The sequence below is a fragment of the Protopterus annectens genome, chromosome 7.part0 (assembly GCF_019279795.1).
Source record: "Protopterus annectens isolate FY-2018-M chromosome 7.part0, PAN1.0, whole genome shotgun sequence".
NCBI classification, from domain to species: domain Eukaryota; kingdom Metazoa; phylum Chordata; order Ceratodontiformes; family Protopteridae; genus Protopterus; species Protopterus annectens.
In genome coordinates, this window is record NC_056739.1 from 1,676,361,518 (window position 1) to 1,676,382,074 (window position 20,557).

The window sequence follows — 20,557 nt, forward strand, 5'->3', positions numbered from 1 at the left end:
TGAATGCACTTACTTTGTTTTATATGCATTTTTATTTCTCTTTATATGGTGTTTTAAGTTTGGATTAAATAGTTTTTAACCTGCACAGTGAGGGTCATGTTCCAGTCGGCTTCTTTTGCTGTTTTTATGATTTTTTTTAAGTAGAGGACTGGTTATCTAGAGACAGAACCTTTTTCCTCTCTTTGGATTTATCCTAAGCACCCATTCATGCTATCCACAAACAACAAAGGACTTTGTTTCAGATGTTTGATCAACTTCTTCCACTTCAATCACAGGTTCAAAGGTAAATACCAGGCAATCCAACTGCAGGCTATTACAAGCCCAGCTAAACACTTACAATGAAAAGTTCCCTCCATACTCAGGAAGGCAAGACAAGATAATATACACCAGGAAAGAACATGAAGCGGCCCATCCAATTTTCTGAGTTTACCTTAAAGGTGGCAGGGGTGCTACTCTTCCAGACATGTACTAGAAGTTTGATCCAGAAATGAGGGACACATTGGGATATTAATCTATCATGCCAAAATGTTTTATTAATCCATCAATGAAGGTCTAGTTCCTTTAACCAGGTATTTGAGGTACAGTTTGTTCTGTGAAGGAATACGGAGGTCAAAGATTGTTGGATTTTTCATGGCTCGAAAGACTAGACAAAGACATTCATGTAGGAATGTATTAGAGACTAGGTACAGAGAGACAGCTGCTAATCTGTCCTGATATCCATGATTTTTGAGGCCACTGATTGTTTTAGTTATGAATCTTTGAGGTCTCTCAAGCTGAATGATATGTTTACACAAACATATGCCAAAATGTACATTACGTTCAGTGATGGGTCTGATAAGAAACCAGTAAATGAGACATAAGATTTCCCTGGAACTAATGGTGTCTATATCACGTCATCAAAATAGAAGTTATGTTCTTACCATAACGTTCCATGTTAGTTGTCTTCTTCTCGCCTTCTTCTTGCTGGATGGGTTCTAAAAGCTCGAGAGTTGGTTCCACCGGCTCGAGGCTCCCCTTATATCCCACAATGCTAGGCGAGAGTTACCTCAGATCTCGTTTGTAAGCTAACCCCAGCTTATAACAGTAACAGTATAACTGTAAAACAGAATCCACCTCTAACAACAGGAAGAAAGAAGGGTGACCTACATCCTGAAACAAGAAATATGCATAATAGCATATGACTAAGAAAGAGGTGGTAGAAAGAGAGGTCACGATCACAACTCCTCTAGGTCTGTCCAGGCCAGGGGAAGGAGGGTGGGGCCTTAAGAAGAAGGCGAGAAGAAGACAACTAACATGGAACGTTATGGTAAGAACATAACTTCTATATGTTAAGTTGTCTATCTCGCCTTCATTCTTGCTGGATGGGACAGCACCTTGTCCCGGTGCCTAACGGAACAGACTCCTGAGAACAGTGGAACCAAAATTAGCTCTATGCCTAGAAGCTAAATCCAACTTATAATGGGAAATAAAAGTGTGAGGAGTAGCCCAAGTAGCCGCTGCACAAATGGTGTCAATAGGCAGTCTGTCTTGAAGGCTAAAGAAGTAGCCAAAGCTCTGGTGGAATGGGCTTTAGGTTTATTAGGCAGTTTTTGGTGTCTAATCTCATAAACAAGGGTAATCAGAGATGTTAGCCATCTGGATAATGATACCTTTGAAACTGGAAGTCCCTTTCTGCTTATAGGAGACAAACAGCTGATCAGATTTTCTGAATTGTTTTGTCCTGTCCAAGTAGTACCTTAATTGACGATGAACATCCAGGCAGTGTAATTTTTGTTCAGACCTATTTGAATACTCTGGGAAAAAGACAGGGAGGTCAATGCTTTGGTTTAGATTTGATGTTGAAACCACCTTAGGCAAAAGAAACTCTGTCCTTATGGAACAAAAGATAAGGAGAACGACAACTGAGTGCTTGAAGTTCTGAAATTCTTCTAGCTGATGTGATAGCCACCAGAAAGAGTTTTCCATGATAATAATTTCAAGGAACATGAAGCTGCAGGTTCGAAAGGGGAAAGAATCAAAGAAGCAAGAACTAAATTTAGGTCCCAAGGAGAAGGAGGATTTCTTATAGGAGGTCTGAGAAGAAAAACTCCTTTCAAAAACTGCAAAGTTTGTGGGACATTAGGGCAGATTCAGAAATGCCCACATGAAAATTAGAAATAGCTGCCAATTGAACCTTAAGAGTAGATGGAGATGAACCTGCATGGAAGAGTTCAGCTAGAAAATCAAGGACTAGTTGGATGGTGAAAGGATCTATGTCCTTTCCTTGTGCCCAATATGAGCTTTCCAAGCCACTTACTCAAATAAATCTTCGAGTGGAAGATTTATGGGAAGCTATCAATATATCTCTAACCGAGTGAGATAATTGAGGAAGCCTGGCTACGGTTGGAACTGGAGGAACCAAGCAGTGAGGTTCAGAGAGGGAGGGAGCGATGAAACTGACCCGACTGGTGGATCAAAAGATCTGGAACTAGGTCCAGACTCCACGGTCGCCCAAGAGAAACGATGTAGAAAGGGGAACCACACTTGTCGAGGCCAGTAAGGAGCAATGAGGATCCATGAGGCCTTCTGAGCGATAGCTTTCTGTATTACTTGAGAGATCAGAGGGAAAGGAGGAAATGCATACAGAAGTCCCCGGGCCAAACTTGGACTAGGCGTCTCTGCTGGGTTGGCCTGGTAAAGGGAATAGAGTGAAGTATTCTCTGCACTTGCTGTTTTGGGGAGTAGCAAAAGATCGCAGCAAGGCTGACCCCACTTGAGAAATATCTCTCACTACAGAGTCTTTCAGAGACCACTCGTGAGGCATGAGTATAGCTCTGCTCAACTTGTCCGCAATGTGATTGGACTTCCCGGGAATGTGCGTTGCTATCAGAAAACGCTGAGAAGAAATCGCCCATTGCCACAGTCTGAGTGCTTCTCGACACAGGGGTATGATCTGGTTCCGCCTTGTTTGTTGATGTACCACACTACAGACATATTGTCTGTCTGGATTGCAATCGTTCCCAAGGGAAGAGAGTCTTGAAGGGCTTGCAACGCTAAAAGCACTGCTCTCATCTCCAGAACATTTATGTGCAAGTGGCATTCGTTTGGTTGCCATGTGCCCTGGACTGTCCTGCCCTGATAATGCCCCCCCCCACCCGATCAGGGAGGCATCCGTTGTCAGAGTAGCAACCGGAGGAGGTGGGACAAAAGGTCCTTCCGACAGGAGCTGGGGAAGACATCCACCACATGAGATGCTTTTGCATGCTTGCGTGATCATAATGGTGTGAGACATTGGAAGTTCCTGGTATGACCATTGAGAAAAAGCATCCACTGAAGGATCCGCATGTGGTATCTGGCCAATGGGAGGAGAGGTATGGCCGCTGCCATGATTCCCAACACCTTTAGAACTAACCTGGCTTTGGCTCTGTTGTTGTTGAGAAGAAGTGACACCAATTTGTGAATGTCTGATATCCTTTGGTCGTTAAGCGTTGCAGACATGTTTATAGTATCTAAATTTGCCTATGTAGGTAATAGTCAAAACAGAATTTTTGCAATCTATTGAAATACCCAGTTTTTAACAAACGCTAAAAGTATAATCTCTGGCCATCAGAAGGAGATGCTTGGTGGGAGCTGTGAGAAGCCAGTCGTCCAAATATGGAAACACCTGGAATCCTTGTCGTCTCAGGTGAGAAGCTACCACTGCCATGCATTTGGTAAACACCGGGGCAGTGGTGAGACCAAAGGGCAGGGCCCTGAACTGAAAATGACTGGTTCCCAGCCTGAAGCGGAGGAATCTTCTGGAGCGTCTGTTCATTTTTATGTGATAGTACGCATCCCGAAGGTCTATAGAGCACATCCAGTTTCCTTTGCCCAAAAGGGGAAGAATGGATTGCAGCGTGACCATCAAATCTTGTTTTCTTGACTGATTTGTTCAAGACACTGAGATCCAAAATCGGTCTCCAGTCCCCTGTTTTCTTTGGAACTAAAAAGAACCTTGAGTAGATTCCGGATCCTTGTTGGTCTGCTGGCACTGACTGAATTGCTCTTTTTGCAAGCAGTTTTGAAATTTCCAAAGCTGCTATATCCCTGGTGGAACATCTGGAAGGGATTTTTTTGACTGATTTGGAAAACGAAGAAAGGGGATAGAATAGCCTTCGGAAATGATGGACTGTACCCATTTGTCTTGAGTCAGGGATAGCCAGGCTTCTGGGTACAGTGACAATCTTCCCCGACTGCCTCCGAAGATGGGCAGTCGGGCAACACCTCAGGGATGCTGAAAGGGCTTGTCAGGAAAGGCTTCCCGATTGCCCTGGTTCTGCGGACCCCTGCCCCTAGGGAGACGTCTACCATTGTTATTCCCACCTCTGCCTTTGGTAGGAAAGCGACTCTAAGTCCCTTGAGATTGTTTACGGAACCACATCTTCCCACCCTTCTGGCCTTTGGGGTAAGGCCTAGAAGGAGTCGAAAACGGACTCCGGCAGAAAGGGTCTTGCCATCAGTCGCACCTAGTCAGGGTTTCTTTCACTTGAGGACCAAAGAGAGATGATCCATCAAAAGGGGAGTTCGTGAAAGACGTCTTGAAAGGTTCCATAAAGTTGCATAGTCGCATCCAGGCGTGCCCACGTAAGGCTACCCTGTCCCTGCGGCTCTGCTCGCTCCATCGGCCGCATAAGAGAGGAGGCATGGAGGAGTTGGATATGGAATTAAGGGTAGCCAGCTGCGTGTTCATTTTCTCTTGAAACCCGCAGCTGTAGAACATTTCACTCGCTTCCTTGATCAAGTCCCTTTGAAGACGAGTGAAATGGCACAGGTAATTCAGCGAACGCATGGTAAATGTCGCTGAGGAGAACATCCGCTTCCCGTACCTATCCATGGACCTAGATTCCTTGTTAGGTGGATGGACAGGCACTGAAGGATCAGCCAGTTCCTTCTTTGTGGCGGCAGCTACCACCATAGCATCCACAGAAACTCCTTTTGATAAAAATTGCATGTCTGATGGAGCTGTGATGAATTTGGAGGGTCTCCTGGGAGTGGGGTCCACTGAATCCGGAGCCGTCCATGCCTTCTTAGCAACCACCTGCATGAGGGGGTCAAGGGGGACACCCAGGAGGTGGAAGGACGACAGCCAAACGCCTCAAGATACACAGATTCGTCCTCCGAAGGGTTGAGGGCTGGCCAATTTCCCCTCTGTTTCAGGATCTCCAGAATGTCTGCAAATGAGACATCTTCAGAAGGGGAACGGGAACCCTCAGAATCATCCAGATCTGTGTCTGACGTGATAGACTCAGGTGAGTCAATGTGTTTCCTCTTGCACTTCCTCTTCCAAGGGGGCTCTTCTGCCAAATCAGGAGAGGCCTCGGAAGAGGATGAAATCCCCACAGGGGTTCCTGAGGAGCTGGCTCTCTGCGGTCCGGGATGAGCGAGTGAGTCGACTTACCCTGAGGCAGCATAGAGGGAGGGGCGGACGAGCCGACTGTGGGTAGAGCCTGGCTCTAACACACTCCGCATGACCTCGAATGCACCCTGTCAGGCAGAACCAGAGGTCCCCGCCCGAGAGCTAAGAACCCCTCGGCACCGACAGTGATGGCTCCGAGGTCGATGTCGGAGCCGAACTCACCAGCGCAAGCCCCGAGAGGGAGAGGGGTCGGACAAGGGTCCGATGCCACTCACCCCTCGGAGCCGACGAGGGAAGTCCGCCGAGATTCTTCCAAAGAAGAAACGAGGTGACGACGGGAGCGAAGACAATTGTCTCGGCCGGCAATCACAGTCTCGGTTCCGACACCGGCTCCAAACTCAGAAGAGTCGAAGGAGGAAAGAGTTGATGGACGGGGCAGGCATCGACTGATGAGTCGGGCTCTGAAGCATCTGGGCTAGTGCCTCGGACTTAAGTAGTCGACTCACTACCCTCTGAAGGTCATGATCGGACAGCCTCGATGACCTAGAGGAATGAGACCTTTGGCTCCGTTCAGACAGCAGGGGAGAACCTGGAGCCGAATGAACGGAGCCAATAGATGGTGACCTTGATCTCTTTCTAGTTGTCGGCTCAAGATCTGGTCGGAGCCGACACGGCTTCAATAACCTCGGCTCCAGCCGAGGAGCCACAGAAACTGTGGACTGAGACTTATCAGCTCCAGCCGGAGCCGATAAAGGCAAAGGTTGAACAACCTGAGGTCTCGGCTCAGAAGCCGGAGCAAGACCTCGATGCCTTAGAGGGCTTCCCTGTTGAGACAGACAGGGAATCCTCTGGCTTCAACAAGCCTCTCAGAATTAGCTTGTTTTTCTTTCCTGCAGGACCCTGGGGCTGAAGCCATGGCAAACAGCACAGGAGTCCTGCAGGTGCAAAGGCCCCAGACAATAGACACAAGAAGTGTGAGCGTCTGTCAGAGACATTTTCTGACAGCACGCATCACACTTCTTGAATCCGGAGACCTTTGCTTCTTTAGACATAGCCTAACTGACAGGTGTACACAAACACACACTCAAGCACACCAGTTATACCCTGTCAGAAAATATAATAATTTTAGTAATAATACTAGAATTTAAGTACAATAAAATTATAGTAAAATTATAGTAAACTACACAAACACTCCCTTAGGGAAGAGAAGGCCTAAGGCCCAAGGGAAGAACCAAAGGTTCTTTTTGAAAGAAACGGGAAAAATATAGGGTCGGGGATAAAGTTCTATAATCTACACTAATCTAAGAAGAATTTAACTTAAAAAGGGGTTAAAAGAGTAACTTTTAGAAGAAAAAGCTAACACTCACCAGGAACCGGTAGAAGCAAGCAACCTCGAAGCTGTAGCGGCAAACGAGATCTGGGGTAACTCTCGCCTAGCATTGTGGGATATAAGGGGAGCCTCGAGCCGGTGGAACCAACTCGAGCTTTTAGAGTGGAGCCGAGGTCGGCTCCGAACCCATCCAGCAAGAATGAAGGCGAGATAGACAACTTAACATCCTTTATTTTATCGAATAACTAATCACTGAGCCATAACTGTCAAAGTCCTTATTCAGAGAATGACCTAAACATCAAATTGGAATTCACTGAATTGTTTTAGTTGACCATCCTGAAAAAAATTATGTGTGACTGTCATGTCAACTGGCAGTATTTATCCATTTCCTCTCTGTACTGCGATCTTGAAGTTGGTATATTTAATTTGTAGGGAGTGTGGGGGAGGAGACCCCCATGGGGCAGGGGGGACTTAACCCCCCTGAAAAAAACATTAAAAAAGTTTATTTCCCCGCATACTTGATGTTCACAGTGCTGGCCAACTAAAACAATTCAATGTTTAGGTCATTCGCTAAATAGGGGCTTCGACAATTGTGGTTAGATGATTAGTTATTTGATAAAATAAAAGTTCAACGAAGCAATACATACCCAGGTAATGTAGAAACCTTTGGAAATTAAATGGGCCAGACAGAAGGCTTTCTCAACTACTGTTTATACATAATGGTCAAACGATAAAGAATTAGCAACTAGTGTGCCCAGATCCCTTACAACAGTGTCTGACTGGACAGATGCGTCACTTAAGTGGTAACTGACAAAATATGGCTTACCAAAATGAAATAAACTGCATGTTTTTCATATTTAATACGAGACAACTGTCCCTGCACCATGATGAAGTAATTGTGAGTCAGGGGAAGATGAAATAACAACTCCCCAGTTTTAGTCATCTGCAAATTTAGATAGTCATAGGCCAAGTGTTTGTCTGAAGGTCTCAGAAACAGAAGTCACATAGGAGAGGGCCCAACACTGAGCCCTGTGGTACACCACTGGTAACTTTTTTTTTTTTTTTTTGCTTTCAGAAGTGGCACCTGTGACTCTAACCAAATGGGATCTGTCAGACAGAAATTTGGCTTCTACCACACAACATAAGAATTTATATTCATATTTATAAGTCTGTCAAGAATGCCTGCATGGAGAATTGTGTCAAAATACTTCAACAAGTCCAGATATGCTGCATACACTGCACAGCCTCTATCCAATTGTTCAATTTGATTATTTGTTAATTCCTGTGTAAAGGCCAAAGGCCATTCAGAATGCGGACTCCTCAATGACTGTACGTACCCTGGGACCTAATCAGGTATCAAGTTGTTTTTTTTACATATCAGCAAAGAAGAAGACTGTTGAATATGTAGTGGAACCCTGTTCCAAAGTTGAGCCAATGACTGCATTAACTACTCTGCTTGTAAGACTGCCCTTGACTTTTCAATTCTATAATTAAAAAAGGTACTTCTTGTTAATATGCTTGTATTCAACAATTCAGTATTTAATAGAGATTGATATCCTTCACTCCAAAGCCCCATGTAGGCTATACAAAGTTTATTCTCAGACATCTGTAGCTGAAGTAATGGTACGCCTTGTAAATATTTGCTGAACACCTTCTAAAACCAGAACACCATTGTTGTTGGAGCAAAACAACATGTTGTACTCAGTGATAAGTTAAACATATGTTATGAACAGCCTCAAAGCACTGTTATTATTTCTTGTTGTAAAGATTTTTAATGCCTTAGCTTTAACTTTTAAGGCATTAGTCCTATACTTAAAATGGCTACATATAATAATACCTAAATCCTTATATTCTGTCACCTTCTATAAATTGTGGGGACTTAAGTTTATCTGATATCCAACCACTGGTTTCCCAAAAATGCACAGAAGTGCATTTAGTCTAATTAACTTTTAGTCCAGTTAAGTTTAACCATTCAGCCACCAAACACATGTAAGTGTTGAAGGGGTCAATATCCTCTGTCGATGTAATAACACAACCTAGTTTAATATCATTCACATACTTGGCCATTCAAACATTAGATGTCTTGGGAATAAACGAAAGTACCAGCCTGAGCAATATTAGACCTAGAACTGAGACCGGAGCTCAAGCCAGCTAGATGTGAACTTTCCTATCCTTACTCTCTGCAATCTACCAGGAAGCCAGTTAGCCACCCAGCAAGCAATGTATGGATTAACTTCATGTTTCAGCATGGCATCAATGACAGCAGAATGAGGGATACTGTCAAAAGTCTTAGACAAATCCAAATAGACCACCACTACACTCATGCCCATACCTAAGGCAATTGTCACTGGGTTGTGAAATTCAATTAAATTAATGAACATAGAACATTTTTTTTTTTTTTTTTTTGTGAAACCATGATGAGTGAGGCCCACTAAACATCTCGGAAAGTCTTACAAAGTTCACAGGAGGCTAACTGCCCTGAAAGGCCACTTTAAACCTAGCCAATAACCCTAGATCAGGATCAGGCATATATCTTAACCATTATGCCAAACCCTCCTAAAGGGTTGGTATGGGCCTTGATGAGATTTGAACTCATGACTCCTGGTTTATTAGACCAGTGCTCTAACCCCTGAGCTACAAAGCCATAAGAAAGGAAAAAAATAATATCTCAAAATTCCTCCCCACCAGTAAAGTAAGACTGACAGGTCTATAATGAGCCAAAATAGCTCAGTTGGGAGAGCGTTAGACTGAAAATCTAAAGATCCCAGATTCAATAATTACTTATATTGTCCACTGGGTCCCCCTTATGAATCGGTATTATGTCCTCAAGTTTCCAACTAGCAAGAACAGTGCCAGAATACAACAGGGCATTAAAAAAAATCAAGTGACAGTAGCCAAAATACATTTACTGCAACATGCCCAGAAAATGCCTGGAATATTATCAGGTCCCATATGGATACCCTGTTTAATACGGCTCAAACATGCTTGCACAAGGGTCAAATTGAAAACTGGGCACATACAAATGTCTTCTATTAAAATTATAACAACAGAAACATCTTCAAACAGTGTAGCATCTTCTACCAAAAAGTGCTCATTGAGCAAATTCACCAGTAATTCTCCAATGTTCAGCACTTCACCTTAAACAGAAATTGGTATGAAAGATTTAATGTTATTACCAATGTATCTAATGTAAGAAAAACATTTCTTAGAACAAGGGCTACTATTTATCTTCAAATTTACTTTACACAGAAATACCTCACAAAGAGGATTACTGGCCTCAAACAGATGCCCTACGCAGACCGACTCAAAAAACTCCAGCTTTACTCTGTCGCATATCGCCTACTTAGAGGCGATCTCTGCCTAACATACATAGCTATGTCAAACCCAGAGCTGTTGGACATGCTCCACTTAAAGAAATCCCAATCCCTCCGATCTACACGCTCTAGGGACCTAAACCTTGTCACCACAATAAACAGAACATGCTGGAGGGATAGATTCCTGTCCCAGAGACTTTCCATATTCTGGAACAGACTACCTATCTATGTCAAAAAGAGCTCCTCATTAGCACTCTTCAAGAAAAATCTGGATGATTGGATGGGTAATAAGAAATTCACCCCGGGGATCACTTCTGTGGTTCTGCTTGACAGGGGCACAGGAAAATAATTTTCTTGGGTGGTGAAAGCCAGGGTACCTTCTTGGCTAGGCTTGTATAGGCCCTAGGGCCAACAGCCTAGTACCTACCTATGAACCTATGAACAGTGGTATTGTCCTGGATAACTCTCCATTGCTTTCGTTACTTTTTCAAAGAAATTCATGAGGCTATAGAGGTAGGGCCTTCCTTTGTCAAAGTTGATGATGGTCAGGGGTTAAGAGATGTTCAATGTTCAGATTAACGAGGTCCACAACTATAGCCTAGTTAGCCTCAAATGTAAAGGTATCAGCGTCCATGGTTGGGTTACCCTTGTGTAATAGCATAACAATGTCTTTTTTCTGTCTCAGGAATGTAACCTGTGGAAACAGCTTAAGTGAGGGGGTTCAGATAGGCCATATTTGGCACTGATAATCAGGCAACCTGGTATATTATCAGGATCCATCGATAAGCTTTTAAGAGGGCTGAGAGAACTTGTTCTATAATAATTAAAGGGGTGCAACCTGTTCTAGAATTATAGGTGGAGTAAAATTTGCACTGAATTTTTCATCCAGGACATTAGTTATTTCCTTTAGGTTACAGTGTAAAGTATTTTTATGAACTAGCTCTGCACTCTGCTGGGTGTTAGTATTTAACTTCTTAACATAGTTAAAATGTCTAGTTATATTTGGTTTTAGTGACTCTTAGGTTCATACTCAGCTTTGAGCTTCCTAATAGTACCCTTAAGCTCTTTAAAAGTACTTGAGTGTATTGTTAAGGTAGGTAAAATGCGGCCTCTCATACTCATTTGGCAATTTTTTTCTCGTTACATAATTTATATAATTTATTTATACAGCTAGTCCACCATAATCATCTGTTTTTACATTTCACATTGTATTTGGTGCAGTCAGAGACTGCCTTATCAATACAAGTGGGGGTAGAAGTCAAAATCACTGGCATAAGCTTTATCAATAAGATCAATCGGAGGAGGGTTAGAGTAAAATTTATTTAGGACATTAAGTAACTGGAGAAGGTTTGCTTTTGAGAAACCCCTAAACATAAAAGTATTTACAGAGCAAGTACCAGCAGATTTAAAGGAAAAGGTCACTAATTTATGGTCTCATTTAACAAGATCAGAAGATGTATATGGAGATGTACAAACTGTGGCCATATTTAAAAGCAAGACATCAAGGGTACTGGGGCCACAAGTAGGATGGTCAACTATTTATAAATAGTATTTATAATGTCAAGGAAGCATTGGGCATGCCTACCTTTAGAAGTGCAGGCCAGACAGTTTATCGATGGATAGATGAAGTCCCCCAGTAGAAAGCTGATAGGTTTATTGGGAATTTCAGCTAATGTTAAGATAGCCATTGTATTTTACAACTAGCTACGAAGTGGTAAATAGTCTTGTGTATGGTGATTTGGAAAATAATAAGTTTCCTGAAGATTTTTTTTTTTTTTTTTGAAGTGATGTTATCCTTGACAAATACTGATACTCTCCCGCAATTGTCAGTGGGTCTAAAGACATAATAGGGACTATACCCAGGAACAGACGGAGTACTTACAGCACTCAGAAAACAATTCTCTGTAACTACACATATACAAATGTGTTCAAGTTTCAGGAAAGCCTCTAGTTCAGGCATTTTCTGTTAAGACTCCAAGCACTAAGCACAGCTACATTGCTGTGTTCCAAATTTGAATTTATTAAGTACTCTGCCTAAAATGCATTATGGGAAAAGAAAAGGTTTTACTTAGAATGGAAAATTCTTGGTAACAGAGGTGTAGACCATCTCTGCCAAAGCATGAAGGCTTGTCAGCCATCTTATCCCAGGATGACATGTACTGGATCCCACTAGAATGGCGCTAGGTGCACAGTCAATTATTAAAGCCTTGTCTTTGAATTCTGACACCATTCTGGTTGATGGCAAAATACTACTCAAGGCTAGTGCCTTCCCTGCCTCAGACATATGCATAGCAAGCTCAGTCGTATCCTTCTGCATGTCCTTCTGCATGTCCAGCTGTGTACAGTGGCTAAAGTCATTCACCCCCCCCACCCCCACCCCCACCCCGCCAGTAGACCACTTTCAGGTCATTATAATATTTGTCAGGATGGAGAAATCTACAAACCATTGTAAATCCAAGATCCTGGCACCTGAAAGACAGCCATCACCATATTCTTAACCAGCCTGGTATCCATATGCCTGACAGTACAGTCCCCTATTATGAAAACATTACCATACTTAGATGCAATCTCAGTGGGCCATAAGGCTTAGAGTTGGCAGCCTCGTGACTCAGAGTTATGCATACTGAAGAGGGAAGGTAGAGAGTTCCTGAGTAAACTAATGTCTGAGGTTTCTTAGTCTTTAGCCTTGGAGGCTTAGGCAGTGTTCTCTTAACGATCTCAACATAAGTTGATTTAGTGGAAGTGCTCTATGCCGATGTACATGTGCGATTTACTTACCAAATGTGTCCTGAGGTAAGAAGGTAGCCTCCAAGTTAAGTAAATATTTACACCTGTCACATATTGAATCATTGCAAGATAGCAACAGAGATTTTTTAGTAAGCATGAGGGAGTTACTATACTGACTCAAAAATACCTAATGGTATCAAGAGACTCCGTATTAACCAGTGCAGATGAAGGGGTATAATAAAACAGGAAAGATTTAATAATGCTCTCTTGGTATAAGACAGAGGGGGATGGACTAGAAACACATGATAATATGGGAAATGACTGAAGAATAAAAGAATATGAGTTGTGAGTACTTTAGTATTCACAAGTTCAAAAAAAAAAAGAGAAATGTAGAAGTGACAGAAATATGTAAAATCAGTAGGATTATCAGTAAAAAGTAGCACTAAGATAATATGCCCTCTAACTAGTAAGGAATTATGTACTGTTACTATAATGCAAGAAGCCCAGAATTTACAAACAGAAGCTATACAAAAAGATTAATAGAGAAATTAGAGGAAATAAAAATACTTGCACAAGAACTGTCAAAAGCTTCAAATACAAATGTGTGTTCATTACACAGACCAAGAAACCTTGGGTCTTTTGGAAAAAGAAGCAACCAAGGAAGTGCAAATATATAAAGAAGAAAATGTAGAGAGTTTTGAAAGGTATAAAAAAGAAATATGGATGTGGGAAAGGAAGAGATTTAATATGGTGCAATATTTGTGCAAAGGAGAAGTCAAAACTAATCAATACAAAAAGAGCAGCACCAAAGATATTTGAAGAGAAATACAGACAAAGGCATCTGGATATGGAAATTTTTACAATACAAAAAAAAAAAAAAAACAAAGAAGAAAGGTAGAAAACAGGATTAGTAACGGAGAAGTTAAAGAAATAGAAACTGAGGTTATGGATTACCTGCAAAGTGAAGTGAAGTGTAGTAAATCTAACTCTGATAACACCACAGCAGAATAGAGCAATGGATCCCCAAATTAAGGAGAAACCAGTGGAGTGGGAAACATCTGATCAGTTGCCATATGAAGAAACTCTGGCGCCTTCCACAGGAAGTCAGTACAAACATTCAGTTGGAGTTGCACAGCAAGGGAAGGAGCATGAAACTGTGGCAACTCTAACACAGTCAATGCTGTGCAGTGATAGGCCAGTGAGTTCAGATATGAAAGAGCAATGGATGACACAGGATGAAACTGAAGAGAACGTGGCACAGAAAGATGCTCTGAACTTTATGTAGAATGCCCACAGGAAATGGAGAACAAAGAAAGTATCCTCAGTTTACAAGAAAATGATCTAAGAGAGGAGTTGCTTGATTTAATAGAGATGTGAACAGACATATTCAGATCAATGAAAGAAATAGACTACAGAAAGTCAAAAATCCCAAAATATTAGAAGTCTGATTAAACAAATGAAGACAGTAATTCGGACTGTTCACAGAAGTTCATGAGTTATAACAGAAGTAAATGGGACATATTACTGTGCAGCTAAATTAATAACAGATAAAGTCTTACCACAAAAAAACAGGGCAGTAAGGGAAAGGAAGGGGAAAAATCAAATGCCATCAGGAAGTATCGAATACAGAAAACTATAAAGCAATCAAGGTAAGAAGTGTCATTGCTAGAAGAGTACAAAAGAGGGAACAGGTCTACAAAAATACTCAGAAAGATAGACGAGATAAAAGCAATGTGCAGTATCAGAACAGATCCGGACCTATCGTGCACTATCAAAAATAATAAACTAAAAATATACGCACAGGCAGAAAAACTTGGAAAACATCCAGATAAATATAAAGGAAAAATACAAAATAACAATTTATTGATGACCCAAAACACTTTTACAGAGAATTCGGAAACAACGCAAATGGAACTGAAACACTACCAAACAAGAAGAAATGCATACATTTTGAAAAGATATCTATGAAGACCCTGTGGAACATAACAAAGATACTAAATGGATAGAAGAAATAAAAGAAAGCATAAGAAGTTTAAATGTACAGGATATGAAATGGGAAGAAGTAACGGCCAGAGAGTTTGAAACAAAGTTAAGAAAAGCTCCTAATTGGAAAACTCCAGGCCCAGATGCAGTACCTAACTTCTGGCTAAAAGTATTAACATCTTCATGTGATGATTTAGCCATGAGTAAGAGCTATTTATATGCGCACCCCAAGCATACGCCAATCTGGTTAACAACAGGGAAAAAAGACAATAGTCCTCCTTAACAGTCAACCTGCAAGCTACTAAAAACTATAGACCAATAACCTGCCTTCCAACGATGTATAAACCATAGACCAGAATTGATGTCAACAAGAGTTTATACTCACTTAGAAGGAAACTTAATCATGGCAATAGAACAAAAGGATAACGAAAGTCATATGTAACAAAGGATCATTTGTTGTTAAATAAAGTCATAATGGAGAACTGAAAAAAGGGGAAGAATCTAAATATGACATGAATAGACTGCAAAAAAAGCATATGACTGTATCCCACATTCATGAATAAAAGAGTGCTTAAAATGTACATTATATAATCTACACTGACTGATTACATTACAGCCACCATGAAACAGTGGCAAACCACTTTGCAGTTAAACCATGACAAAGGACAAATTATTATTCCAGGGATAAAACTTCAAAGGTGATTCGGTGACTCTGTCACCACTGCTCTTTTATCTTGCCCTTAACCCATTAAGCTTTATACTTGACAGATTAGATTAGGTCATGGCTACAACTTGGCTACAACTTGGTTCCCAGAAAACAACAAACTGTAAAAACTTCTCATATACTTTTTGTGGATGATTTAAAAAGTACAGTTGTGTACCTACCATAAATGTAGATGTTCGAGTGTATTCACTGTTGCAGTCATTACTCTTGGGTTATCCTGCTGGCAGGCTACCCGCAGTCGGCCAGAGTTCCAAAGTCTAGGTCTGGCGTTGGTTGCTGTCACCTCTTCCCTGACGTCAGTGCGCCAGGGGTATAAAAGATGCAGCCGACACCATTTTCTTCAGTTTTTCTTGTCCCAGATGTCAGGTGCCCCCAAAATGGTAGGCTAAAAATATTATGCCAATAATTATGCATGCAGTAAAATGCAGTAAAATAAACATTTCCTTCATCTACAAGCAAATACACCACATAGGTTGTATAAGATAGAGAAGTATAGGTAAGTCCCAGCAAAGAAAAGGGGGATGGAGGGTGGGTGACCTGGACTGCAACAGTGAATACACTCGAACATCTACATTTATGGTAGATACACAACTGTACTATGTTCATCGTGTTTCACTGTTGTAGTCATTACTCTTGGGTTGAATCCCAAAGCTATGGCTGGGTGGCTGGTCCTAATTAGGATTACGAGAGGCTATAAGGCCTTGCAGAACTGCAGTGGCGAAGCCTGCTCTGGATTTAGAGTAGAGAGGTAAATGGTAGTGCTTTGTAAACGTGTGCACTGAACTCCAAGTTGCAGCCTCTAAAATGTCTTTGGTTGGTACTCCTCTGAGAAAGGCTGCTGAAGTGGCTGCTGCCCTGGTAGAATGAGGCCTAATGCCCTTGGGCACTGATTTGCCATGTTGTGAGTAGCAGAAACGAATGCAGTGGCCTATCCATTTTGAGATAGTCTGTTTTGAGATAGGCTTTCCTTGAGCTCCTGCAGCATATGCCACTAAATGTTGCTCAGTTTTTCTGAAAGCTTTAGTTCTGTCCAAGTAGAAGTGTAGTTGTCTGTGTATGTCCAAGGAATGCAGAAGTCTCTCACCCTTATTCTGTGGGTTTGGATAAAAGGCAGGCAAATGAATGGTTTGGTTAAGGGCCACACTGGACACTACCTTAGGCATAAATGTTGGGTTCATCCTTAGAGAAACCCTGTCTGGATGGCAAATGATGAAAGGTTCCACAGCCATGAGTGCCTGTAACTCTGAAACTCGCCTTGCAGAGGTTATTGCTAGGAGCAGAGCTGTTTTCCAAGATAAAAACTTTATATCAGCTGTACTGGCTGGCTCAAAAGGTGGCAGTGTGAGTTTTTCCAAGATATAATTGAGGCCCCATGCAGGTATTGGGGCTCTTCTTGGAGGTCTTATGTTTTTGGCCCCTCTGAGGTACTGCCTTAGCAAAGGATGGGAAAAAATAGGAGGTTGCGTATTGTAATGAGCTGAAATGGCAGAGGCATGAATTTTAATTGATGAAAAGGACAAGCCTTTGTCCAGCATCTCAGTTAGGTATTGTAAAATCCTGGGAATATTTGGTACAGATGTGTCAATTCCTTGTGCCTGGTTCCAAGCAAAGAACCTTTTCCATTTTTCTGCATAGGATTTTCTGGTACTGGGCCTCCTGGCCTCCAAAATAACATCCATTACTGCTTTAGAGAGAGGTGTGCTTTGAATGGTTACATTATCCGCCATGCTGCCAGATTTAGGGTCCTGAGTTGGCTGTGCAGAATCTGATTGTTTCGCTGGGTTAGTAAGTGAGGAATTAGAGGCAATGTCCAGGCTGGGCCTTGAGATAAGCTTTTTAGGATTGGGTACCAGTGCTGGCGTGGCCAGTCTGGGAAAATCAGAATCATTCTTGGCTTCTCTTGTCTGACCTTTAGGAGTACCTTGGGGAGGAGAGGCAGAGGAGGAAAGGCATATACTGTTAGACTTTTCCAGCTGAATGACAGTGCATCCACTTTCCATGCTTGCTTGTGATGAATCCTTGTACAGAATTTCTGTAGATGGCAGTTGTGAGGGGAGGCAAATAGATCTATGTCTGGGCATCCCCATTTCTTTGTTATCATGCTGAAGACTTGTGGATCCAGTTTCCACTCGTGGGGATCCATAAGGTTTCTGCTTAGGTCGTCTGCCAGAGTATTGTTCTTTCCTGGCACAAATTGTGCTTGCAGGTGTACTTGATAAGTCAGTGCTGTGTTCCACAAAGTCATGGCTTGTCTGCAGAAGGGGTAGAAATGTGTGTCTCCCTGCTTGTTTATGTACCACATGACTGTAGTATTGTCTGTCATTATCAGTAGTTGTCCTGGATGGAGTAGATCCTTGAAAGCGGTCAGGGCATTCTGAACAGCTAGCATCTCTTTTTGATTGATATGTAGATGCATTTGGCTTGTGGACCATGTGCGCTGAATACATTTTCCTGCCATGTGTGCTCCCCAGGCATAACCTGATGCATCTGTTGTTATTGACTGCCTGGCTGTGGGTAGAGTGAATGGTTGTCCCTTGTTGAGGTGACAGGCATGAGCCCACCATCGAAACTCCTGTTGCAGGCAAGGAATGAGGGTAATTAATGCTACCAGGCTTTGACAATGTTGAGTCCAGACACTTTTTAGGTACCATTGAAGTTTCCTCATATGCAGTCTGGCATATGGAATTAGTAGAATGCAGGATGCCATTAAGCCCAAAGTCTGCAGAATTTTTCATGCTGCCAACATTTTGAAGCAAGAAGTTAGTTGCCTTTGTTTGTCTGGCGTGAGATAAGCCATCTGGGCAGTTGTATTTAAGTTTGCACCCAGGAATATTATCTCTTGAGAGGGTACTAGTTTTGATTTCTTTTCGTTTACTGTGTACCCTAGGCAAATTAATAATCTTTTTACGAGCGCCAGATGCTTTAGTAGAGTGTCCTTGTTCTCTGCTTGTATAAGGCAGTCGTCCAAGTAAGGATAAATTTGAATTCCTCTTTGTCTGCAAAATGCAATTACTGGTGCCAGGCATTTTGTGAAGACCCTGGGCGCAGTAGATAAGCCAAAGGGCAGTGCAGAGAATTGGTAGTGCATTGAGCCAGCTATGAATCTGAGGTATCTTCTGCAAGACTGTCTGATTGGTATATGCAGGTATGCCTCTTTTAGGTCCAAAGTTACAAGCCAAGCCTTCTTGCCAAGCATGGGCAGAAGCTGCTGCAGAGTTAACATTTTGAATTTTGGAACGTCCAGAAATGTGTTTAGAAAATACAGGTCCAGTATTGGTCTCCAGGCTTTGTCCTTTCTGGGGACCAAGAAAAGTCTTGAGTAAAATCCTTGTCCCTGCTCTTGCTGTGGTACTTACTGAATGGCCCTCATTTGCATAAGGGAAGAAACTTGTTTTTGTGCCTTTGCCCATTGATTGTGTGGCAGGTTTGGCATCCTTTTGTCTTTGGCAGGGTGAGAAAGTGGAACCTGTAGCCCTGGGACACTATATTCAATACCCATTTGTCCTGGGTGATCATGTGCCAATTTTGAGAGAAAAGTGCTAGTTTTCCCCCTAAGGGGGCTGCAAGAAGATAAGTGCTTGGTGCTGGCAGAGGCAAGTCATTGGGACTGTTTCCTGTATGGCTGTGCTTTGTCTTCTCCACTTTTGGAGGTAGGCGCGCCCCACTGTTTAGGCATGTATGAGCCCTGGGGCTGGGATCTGCCTCTGGGACGTCTGTATCTGCCTCTTTGTGGCCTGTCCGACACTGGAAAGGACCAATTCTTTGTAGACCAGTTCCTGCTAAATTTTGGTGGCTGAACCTGTAAGAAATCCTTTACTGTTTGCATAGATTTCGCTTTGTCCTCCATTTTCTTCAAAACCTCCTCTGCTTTAACACCAAATAAAGTATCATGCTGTAATGGAGCATCTAATAATTTTGCCTTAACATGATCAGGTAGAGTCTGTTCCTTTAACCAAACATGCCTCCTAATGACAGAACCCGTAACTGTGGCCCTGCAGTAGGCCTCCAGAGAATCAAAACCACATTGCAATGTATGTTTTCCCACTAGTTCAGTTGCATGCAATAAATCCTGTATTTCCTTATTTTCTGTACAATCAGAATTAGTCAACATTTTCTGTTTTAACAGTGACATTAAGTATTGCTGATATTTAATCATATGAAATTGACAATTTAAAGCCCTCACAGCCAGAGTAGCAGAAGTGTAAACATTTATCCCCCATCTGTCTAGAGCTCTTGAATCCCTGTCAGAAGGGACAGGGTTTTTTTGCAGTAGCGGCCTTAACCCCCTTGGAACCCTGAGAAATAGTTTCTGGGTCAGCAGCAGGGTTTTTATAAAGAAATTTATGTGAATCAGGAACCCTGTAGTATCTGTCTGGTTTAACAGGAGCTGGAGGTAAGGAGTCTGGAGAAAGGCTGGACTCTGAAAATACATCATCTACAATATCTAGTGCAGGGGGAATAGCAAGAGGCCTGTGCTGAGGAAGTAAAAGAAAATCTCTAAGCCTTTTCTTTGACTCTGAGTAATCTTGGCTCTCCCAGTGGAAGTGCTCCCTCATGGTATGCAGGGTTTCCCCAAAAGAATAATCCTCAGGAGGAGAGGCTGAAGGAATGGATTCTTCAGCATCAGAATCCTCATAGGGAGGAAGAGAGTATTCCTGTACAGAAGAGGAGTCAGAGGAAATGGAAACCTGATCTGAAGAGTCAGAGTCTGTCTCTTACCTAGGCCTCTTGTCAGGAGGGGGATGGGAACCCCTGATCAAGGTAATAAGGTCTTCGGCCATTTTGAGCATCTGTTTCTTAGGCATGAAAGTCTGTCCTGGAGAATATTGTACTTGCTTCTTTGTCTTTAAAGCTGCTATAGTCTTTGCTTTTGAAGCTGAAGTAGGCTTTACATATAACTGTGTAGGTCTGAAAACATCCTCAGAAGCCGATGCCTGCTCAGCGGCTCCGGACCCATCTGAGGGAATGATTTCCGAGTGTCCAATACCTTGAGTATCCAGAGGCCTAAACTGGCTCCACGTGGGAGTCGTCAGCGGCCTGTGGCTCTGAGGTAGCAGGTGCCAGGGGCTGCAAAAGCACCTCACTGAGAACCGGCGAACCAGCGA

At 42.4% G+C, this 20,557-nt stretch overlaps 1 protein-coding gene and 1 non-coding gene across 2 annotated transcripts in view; both read right to left on the minus strand.

Moving 5' to 3' along the window:
- Positions 1-20,557, minus strand: part of ACY1 (aminoacylase 1) — a 1,669,107-nt gene that overhangs the window by 1,570,297 nt on the left and 78,253 nt on the right. The gene's annotated exons all lie outside the window — the stretch shown is intronic.
- TRNAI-AAU lies at positions 9,276-9,348 on the minus strand. Its single transcript has one exon. It is a non-coding gene; the product is annotated as a tRNA-Ile (tRNA).